The sequence below is a fragment of the Schistocerca gregaria genome, chromosome 1 (assembly GCF_023897955.1).
Source record: "Schistocerca gregaria isolate iqSchGreg1 chromosome 1, iqSchGreg1.2, whole genome shotgun sequence".
NCBI lineage: Eukaryota > Metazoa > Arthropoda > Insecta > Orthoptera > Acrididae > Schistocerca > Schistocerca gregaria.
In genome coordinates, this window is record NC_064920.1 from 588,137,225 (window position 1) to 588,147,094 (window position 9,870).

Genomic DNA, 9,870 nt, shown 5'->3' on the forward strand with positions numbered 1-9,870 from the left:
AAAGATTATCGTTTAAGCAGGCAGAGAGCCTGCAGCTTGTTATGGTTGTCCCCAGTACAGCTTTCTAAAGCGTTTACACATCTACAAGGCTGCTGAACGAATGTCTAAGTACCGTAACTGTCGAAGCGGAAGGAATATGTTACACAAACAGAAGTGCTGAGGTAAAGAACTTGTTTTTACCTTGACTTCCTGTCAGTACTGAGGCAGTGGATTACTTCTTATGTCGCTGGCGGCAGTTACTACTTGTTTGTATCTGAGTGTGAGTGAGAGTGTATGTGTGTGTGTGTGTGTGTGTGTGTGTGTGTGTTCGTGCGTTTGCGCTCGTTTTGTATGCTGAGACAGTAAAGATGCACATAGCAAATCCTTTACAAATGTTACTGTAGTTCCCATAATCTCAAGTTCAACTATTGCACATGATAACTGTAGGCATATGTGTTCCAAACGACATGCACACCAAAATAAGGAAACAAATGTCATATAAAACTATAGCTAGAAATACAGGCGTGGATGAAAATACAGACACACGAGAAACACATTACCTTACCTTATTCGGTGTAGGAAATTGGCATTCAAAACAGTTTCCAGTCGTCTCAGAATGGGTAAATTCAGGTCCTGTTTGGTTTTCAAGGGAATATTTTACCATATATACTGACGTTCAGATAACGATGATGAAGGTGGACAGCGATCACACATCCTTCTCTCCAAAGTAGGCCAGCTGGCTCTGGTGGCCTGGTTAGATGCGAAAATTCATGCTCGCAAAACCAGTCAGCCATGGAGCCCGGGGAGTACCACGATACGGCCGCCAGAATCACCAACGAACCACCGCAACTTGTGCAAAGTGTGAAACAGGACTCATCTGACCGAACGACATTCTTCCATTGCCCCATAGCCCAGTTATTACGGCTCCGGCACCGCGTTTTCCAGTTATGGACATTTTTGCCTGACTGATCAGTGGTTTTAGAATTCTACCTCGCCCTTCAGTTCTCGTGTTATGGAGCGCCCTTCGTGTTGTTTTGCTACTAACAGCTTTCGAGAATGCGACATTCCTTTCTGCAGTAACTTTTCCAGCTGACGTCCACTTATTTTTCGTCACCGTCCGTCACAATCACTCAACTCACACTTTCGTCCGCGTTGTGACTTAGCGGATGGTATTTTCGCGCTTTCCCTGCATGTGGTATAAATATTCGATACGATGCCTCTTCAAACGCCAAACACTTCGGCTACCTTGGTTTTTGAAGCAACTCCCATGCGAGCACTAACAATCTGCGCACGTTAGAATGCACTGGGCTTCAAATTAACGCACGCACACGAACACAGAAAACCGTTCTCGCCACTACTGACACGTGCAACGTATTGAGGACATTCTACAGGTGCAGATCGTGGTCAAGTACAACAGGGTAACACGCAGGTTTGTCTACGACATACATTTACGAGGGTTGGAAGTTAAATAGTGGAAACTATTTATTCACAACCGATACAAAAGAGTTACATGTTAGCAACTGTTACTGTCCTTCAAAGTAGTCACCAGCGTCTCTTAGAATCTGTTGCCAGCGATGTGGAAGGCGTAGTATACCGTTGGAAGGCGTAGTATACCGTTAGCAGAGCCCGTTCTGTTGATGGTGCGAATGGAGCGGCCTAAGTTATTGTGATCCTCGTGTACGACTGCGATGGTGTTATCCTAACGCTTTACATTCCTACACGGCAGACCGTCAGCGTACAATATTACTGTTCGTTTTTGGAGCATCACCTGCGACCAGCTTTGCGAAAGAAGCGGCGACACTTTCTGCGCAACCAATCCCCCACCCATCATTTTTCACGGCAATGTGCGGGCGCAAACAGCGCAAGCTATGGCTGCTCTTTTCGGTCGATGTGACTGGGAAGTACTGTGCCATCCATCATACTCCCCAGACTTAAGTCCTTGTGACACTGATTTGATTCCGAAGATGAAGGAACCACTTCGTGGCATTCGCTTCAGCACTGTACCAGAGATCCGACAGGCAGTAGACCGCTCCATTCGCACCATCAACAGAACAGGCACAGCTAACGGTATACTACGCCTTCCGCATCGCTGACAACGGGTTTTACACAACGCTGGTGGCTACTTTGAAGGACAGTAACACCTGAAAACATGTAACTTTTTTGTATCGGTTGTGAATAAATAGTTGCCACTATTTAAGTTGCAACCCTCGTATTTTCAGACATTCATTTTCGCGATGTTATCATATTTTTGTCCATCCCTTGTACCTCGTCTTTCTGTATATCAAGTTTGCTGATGTGCAACTTTACAGTGCGCACAAAACAATTCCACCCGTAGTTGCGCAGGGAACGCGATAGCCGATTCATGTGTCTGAAAAAGTGAATCGTCATAACGTGGGTCTTTGGGGACCAGAAGAACGACACAAGAATGTGGAATGTATTTGTGATTCACCTAAAGCTATCGCCGTTTGTGCAATATCCTCTTGAAAACTGCGTACGTAATTTTTCTTCGCAGAGAAAAATATGACTGGTTTTGTGTACCTTGACATGATAGATCAGTGGCTTATGCCACAATTAAATCAAGGCAGCGGAGATTTCCTTCTGCGACAAGACGATGCAGCAGAACATTTTCTTTCAGATTTTTGTAATTTCTTCAGTGCCGAACATCCTCACACTGGACTGGAAGTGCTCCCCATCACAATTTTCAGCTTCTGCAGTGGCCCTCACAGTCACCTAACTTAACTTCGAGTGTTTACATCTTACGGGGTTATGTCAAAGAGCGTGTGTTCCTGCCTCCACTGTCATTTAATACGGAAGACTTGAAAAAAGGAAAATCATTGTGGTCACTATCAAACGCAACTATCGTATCGACGTTTTCCGTGTCACAGTCGCTGGCCATACAGAGCATGTGCATTTGTCAGTTAAAACCTTGCAGAGATGCTCTGTCCACTGATTGGTGTGTGTTTGCTGTGAGTTTTGATGTTTTGGCGAAATCGTCTTCTGAAACGTCCTAGATACTTACCAATAACTTCTGTGCTAGCTGCAGGAATGTAAATAACGTATATTATAATAGTTTTATTCCCGAAAAATCTGTCTTCCACTGTATACTATAGATATAAAGCAAACACTAACAGCCCCATTATGTTATTATTTATCTCACAGTCAATTTCCCGTATTTCAGGTACTACTTCGAGACAAACAGAACATCAAATTTTGTTTGGTACATCAGCTGATGAATCCACCACAAATTTCTGATTGTAATTAAAGTTAAACTCTCAAACCGCTGTAGAAATAACACCACTGATCAGAATGGCGTCAAATTGCAACTGAATATTATAGGAGGAGGAGGGAAAACGTATGGCAGAAGAAAACTAAATAGTCACAAAATGTAGCAACAGATGACTCTGTAAGCATCATAATTTAACAGTGGTCGACTGCAAATGACAAATGAATCATATGACAAACTGTACTACTCAATGTGCATGGGTGTACAGGTGTGATAACGTTAGTTACGTAAGCCCATCCAACGCGGCAAGGTCATACCACATCGTATGGGGGGAAAAATCGCCTTTTAGTTGTCCTGAGGCCAAAACCCGGATAAAAACCGTCACTGACATCGGGTTTTAATTCTTCTGAGACCAAAGACCGCATAAAAAGCATCAATCACATCGGTTTTTAATGTCCTTAGGCCAAAAACAGTATAAAAAGCATCAATCAAATCGGCTTTTAGTTGTCCTGAGGCCAAAAACGGCATAAAAAGCATCAATTAAAATCAAATATTATTATTAATTTCCGTGAGACTGGCGCAGAATATGTTCAATATTCTGTCCACCGTTTTCTGCCACAATTTGAATGAGAGAAACAGCATGTTCCGCAACTGATCGAAGTGTTTCCGGGGTCACGTTCAGAATGTGCTGCGCAATGCGTATCTTCAATGCAGCTAAGTTTACAATCGGAACACAGCACAACATCTTTCAGATAGTCCCAGAACCAGAAGTCACACGGATTGCGATCAGATGATCGAGACGGCCAGGCTGTAAGGAAATGGCGGCTGACAGTTCTAGCATTTCCGAAATGGCGCTTGAGTAGTTGATTAACTGGATTTGCAATGTCCGGAGGTGCGCCATCTTTCATAAAAATGATCGCATCCACACATTCACGCTGTTGGAGAGCTGGAATGACGTGGTTTGCGCAAAAGACACTCATAGCGCTTGTCAGTGACGGTACAGGTAACAGGACCTGAAGCACCTGTCTTTTCAAATAAATATAGCCCTATGGTAAATGATACCGCAAACCTGCACCACACAGTGACCTTTTCAGGATGAAGTGATACTGGTTGTTTTGCGTGTGGATTTTCCGTTGCCCATATTCGACAATTCTGTATACTGACGTATGCTGTCAGATGGAAGTGGGCTTCGTCTGTCCACGAAATCTCCCACGGCCAATTATTGTCCACTTCCATGCGAGCAAGAAATTCTTAAGGAAAGGTATCTGTTGCTGACAAGTCAACAGGAAGTAACTCGTGCCCATGGGTAATTTTGAATGGTGCCAAAGAAGGATGTTTCGTATTATTTTACGCACCGTGCTGACGGGTATGTCCAATGTTCGGGCAATTCTCCGTGCACTACTCGTTTGCACACCACCACTCGCCTGTTCCTGCTGCTTCCACTGACGTCGAATCAATTCGTTTCCTCCCTCTACTAGTTTGCACACAAAAAGAACCCGTCTTTTCGAATTTCCGAATCATTTTCTCCAGACCCACGGCAGTCATCGGACCAACGCCTTCTTTCAAACCCTTCAGTGTCCGGACCTTCTGCACAGCGACGTGTGCACAGCCATCATTCTTGTAATACAACTTTACAAACACAGCGCGATCCTGCATTGAGGCAGTCATGGCGAACCACGCAAACGCGATAGGAGGAAAATCCGTGTACCCGGGGAGTTTATCGAACTTCAATGGGTCGTGCGCATGACAGGTGTTTTCATTTACGTATTCTCGCACGTACAGCGTCATTTATTGATCAATTTTTACACTATTTGTTTCTTCTGCTATACGTTTTCCCCCTTCTCCGATAATACTCCGTCGCAATTTGACGTCACTCTCACCACTTGTCTTATTTCTATTAATTATACTCACCCTGCATATGTTCGTCCCTGGTAACTGAGTGATCAGCGCGACGGTATGTCATACCTAACGGCCCGGGTTCGATTCCCGGCAGAGTCGGAGATCTTCGCTCAGGGACTGGGTGTTCTGCTGTCCTTATCATCATCATTTCATCCCTATCGACACGCAAGTCGCCGAAGTGGAGTCAACTCGCAAGACTTGCACTAGGCGAACGGGCTACCGGTCGGGAGGCCCTAGCCACACGGCATTTCCATTTACTCTGCATATGTGGTTTCTGTTTGTGAGGAGCCGGGGCTAGCAGTGTATTGAACACTAAATTCTTCTCGGATCTTCATAGGGAAATTATGCTCGAAGCCCCCCCCTCGCCCCCCCGTTTTCTAACTCCGACTCCGACTTTTCTGTTGCTCATGGATTAAGAAGAAACGCAAATTGACTGTAATCGACCCTGCAATTGGAGTAGAAAAGAGTTTGGCACCTGCAATAATTTAATTGGATAGAAATTAATTAGATAAAGGAAAGTTTCATTAACAGAGTGAGAAATGAAAGGGTTGCTCTACCTATTAACAGAATGAAGTTCTGTCCAAAATAATAATTTTATTTTGAAACGTCCCCTTAGAAAAATTCTACACGAATGTGCTTAAGCTGACACACAATATTTTTAGCGCAACGGAATCTGACTTTCAAAAATCCCTACGAAAGGATGGCCCTGACTAACATTAATCTATACCTTTCACAAATCACGTACCTCAGAAAAAATCTTCGTTACTCGAACTACTGCAATACAGCGAGCACCACTACTGCCAGCTAAATAAAAGATTCTAACTACGGAAGGCACTAACTACTGATAGGTATAGTTAGCAAATGAAAGATTTTAATAGAGAACAAACAGTGTATTTACCTTAATAGTCAAAATATATATGATAGTTCATGACATCCAGTCTTACAAATTACGAAACTCCGCCATCTCTTTCCCCACGTCCACCACTCCTGGCGGCTCACCTCCAACTGTTCAACGCTACGCGCTGTTAGCATCCAGCTGCCGCTGCCCAACACTACAATGGCAGACAATAATGTAAACCAGCCACAGACTGCACACGGCACAGCCAGTGATTTTTCATACAGAGCGCTATGTGGCGTTACCAATAAGAAAACCTAAACAGCCTACTTACATCGCCCCCATGCTCCCCACAAAAATTTTTACAAATTGTTTTGGGCAGTGGCCAATAATGATTTGATAAAATTTTTCATAATTACTATAACAAAGATATCAAATGCACACACTTATTGATACAATGTTGGTCAAAAGCTAAAATTTTCTCACAGTCCATATAGACAGTCCGGATCGTTCATCATAGTAAAATGGAAGCGTTTTTTTTTTTTCAAAGTCTGAGCAATAAAAGAAATTATACTTGGAAGTAGTGGATTTCTAAGCAGTCTTGAAAAAGTAGTGTTGTCCTTCCAACGAAAGACAGTGCTGACTCTTGACATGCAGACAGGTAATGGGCCATAACAGAGCAAACCCACAGCGGAGTCAGTCGAAGTTTTGAAGAACATTGATAGGTAGGTCATCACAGAGTAGACCATGGCCCTGACTAACATTAATCTATACCTTTCACAAATCACGTACCTCAGAAAAAATCTTCGTTACTCGAACTACTGCAATACAGCGAGCACCACTACTGCCAGCTAAATAAAAGATTCTAACTACGGTAGGCACTAACTTCTGATAGGTATAGTTAGCAAATGAAAGATTATGACTAAACTCAAAATAATTAACAAAACACATGAAACTTTTACAATACATCCAATTGGATACTCAAATAAATGCTGTGAAGGTGAAGTTGTCCATAAACTAGACTGTGACATTTATGACCAAGTGGTATGTGGAGCCAATTCCTTGCAAGTCAAATCTTAAGAGAAACACCGAGCCAACCCAACATTAATTACTGCTACAGTAGTGATAACTCAGACAATGAACACCCAAGACAGAACAAAGTTAGAAAAGACGAACAGGCGCGCTCTGCTTAGCTCTGATCATCACCTAGCAAAATTCCCTGATTTTCCGGTGCTGCGGACGTACATTACCAAGCTGTCTTCTTAACTGCAAGGACACGATCTGGCATACCAGAGGCGATGGCTGGTTGTTTTGACGTCCTGTCCTGGTGATGATAATGTCGTGAGTATAGCCCGAAACAAATTCTCCTCGTCTGGTTGTTCCAGACTAAAGACTTCCTAGCAATACAAATACGCCTCTGGGGGAGACGAAGAAGGCTCGCTACACAACCACTGACGGTACAGTGAGTGATTTTAACAAGAGAAGTCACACAGTAGCTCCGGTGCAGTCAACTTTAGCCAAAACTGCTCAAGACGGACAACATAGGCCGCTTGTATGCAGAACGCCCAATTGCCAACTGTACTCGGAAACTTACGTTGAAGTCGAAACTTCAGCAACTTCGTCACACAGTTTCAATTAAATGAAAGTATATTAGACAGCCAATGGAAGGCAGGCTGTCTAGAGCAGCGAGAGCTCAGTCTTGTAACCTACTCCGACCGAAAGCAGAGAGCCGACTCTCTCAAGACCACCCATACAAGCTGAACACAGAACATTCCCGCCCCACGACAGTGGTCGTGGTTAAACGTTCCAATCAATCAGCAACTCGAAAACCGGCGGAAAATTCCCCTCTATTGCCGAAGCAGTACTGTTCCACCAAGGGAGATATTTGGCGCCAACTTCTGCGCAGATATTGCTACGTCACGGAGCTATTCCCTGGGCAAGCCAGTCACAGTTATGATTTGCAGAAAACACGGGAATTTGCCCGCCAAGACTGCCTGGGAACAGAAGTCATTCCCACACCTCGCTGATAGCCCGACAGAAAGTGTTTTCACAAAGTTTTTGCGAAGTAACAGAATCTCTAGTCCAGCCGCTCCGTCAGGTCCCTCTGGGCGTGTCACCCCCACTCTTATGACAATGTCGGCATCTGGAAAGCATCCACTCGACTCCCTCACACCCGTCGGCTTAACCCTTTCAAGATCAGCAGAACCCGCGTGTCACCGGACAACCCGGGTGATGAGAGGTGCTGCGTGGGAAGACCGCGTGTGAAGAAATAGCGACTTTTCATCGCATGTAATTAGAGAGGAAAATCGAATTACTCAAAGTAAGATAGAAATATGAGAGGGGCTCATGCCACATCTCATGTTGTTTCGGACATGCCCGAAAGAACTGCCGTACCTATACATGATGAAATGAAACAAATAATGACATCGGCCCCAGATGACCACTCAAATGAATTCAGTGACGACAAGTGAAAATTTGGGCTGTACCAGGACTTGAATCGGGCTTTCTAGCCATACGCAAACTGTCGCTTAATGGCTTCTGCTATCCAAGCACACTTCACATCCAACCCAGAGTCCCAACGTCCTTACACTACTTACGTAGCGCCCTCTGTCCACCATACTCATTGCACGCTGTATCACGCTAGATTCCCGCATGAGTTCACAAGAGTGAGGGAATCCGCACTGAAATGATCTTAATTGCTCTCAAGCAATATATATCCATATGACGTGTCCGAAACCACCCCATATAACTGCATTATTTCGTCGACTTCCAGGAACTGCGAGCAGCTGTCCGGCAATGTGTATGACAGAGTCCATAGAAGTGGTTCATAGACGACCTACAGAGGTTAAAAGGGTCAAATCCGGAGAATATGTGTGTGAACAGTGCCTGGAACCCCATTTCAGTGATAGCAGGTATGGGCTTCCGGCGAGCGTTCTTACAAGAGCACTTTGTGTGACGGTGCACACTCTCAACACTCGGCCGCCAATCACCTGTGAATATCCTCAGTGTCCACACCCTCCTGCCATATAAACTATGTCATCCAGCGCTGTCCATCATTATCATACTCCACGTTGTCCTCTCACGTAATGATAACAGTTACGAAATGGGCTGTACTGTGGAGCTGTTACACCTCTACCGTTCTGCTACCCACGGCTAGACCAAAGTACTACATATTTGCAACTACAATAATTGTGGTGCCGTCCGAAGAGTGAGGTGTGAAAGCATGGTTGGCACCTGTCAGCACAGCGAGAAGAGAAAACAGTCCTTGCAAGCCAATTGACGATGAGCGACGCTGGGATAGCCACCCCCCAGAGAAGTTTCGCTACGCCACTTCAACCGCCCTTACACTTAGGCTGCGTTCACAACTGCACCGACAACGATCGTCAGACACTATCGCCAGAGGTAACCTGATAACATCGGCCGACAACGTGGTCATAGGGCACACGATCTCTTTTGTCAGTTTTTTTCAGAGTCAAGGAGGTTAGGCTAGGTTAGAATCTATTCTATATATAAGGTTGGTTACATTTTAACCTCTTGCGGTGTGGTGGATACCTCCACGCGTCTGTGCTTGGATACGAGTGCTGCATAGCGGCTTCTGGTGTTGAACAGACGCCGAATGCTAGTGAATGAGCTTTCCTTTCTCGTAAAAAACACGAAAACATGGTGAGTACTACACGCTCTGTCCTCAGTTATCGGAATAATAAGACAAGTTTTACGAATATATGAGAAGACGAGAGAAACGTTCTTTTGCGTACTTGAGATAATTCAGGTTACTTAGCACACGAGTGAAAGACAAGCATGAAGTGTAGCATAAGACACTCTGCAAACCTAAAGCATTTAAAAGTGGCAATACATACCACACAACAAATGGTTCAAATGGCTCTAAGCACAATGGGACCTAACATCTGAGGTCATCAATCCCCTATACTTAGAA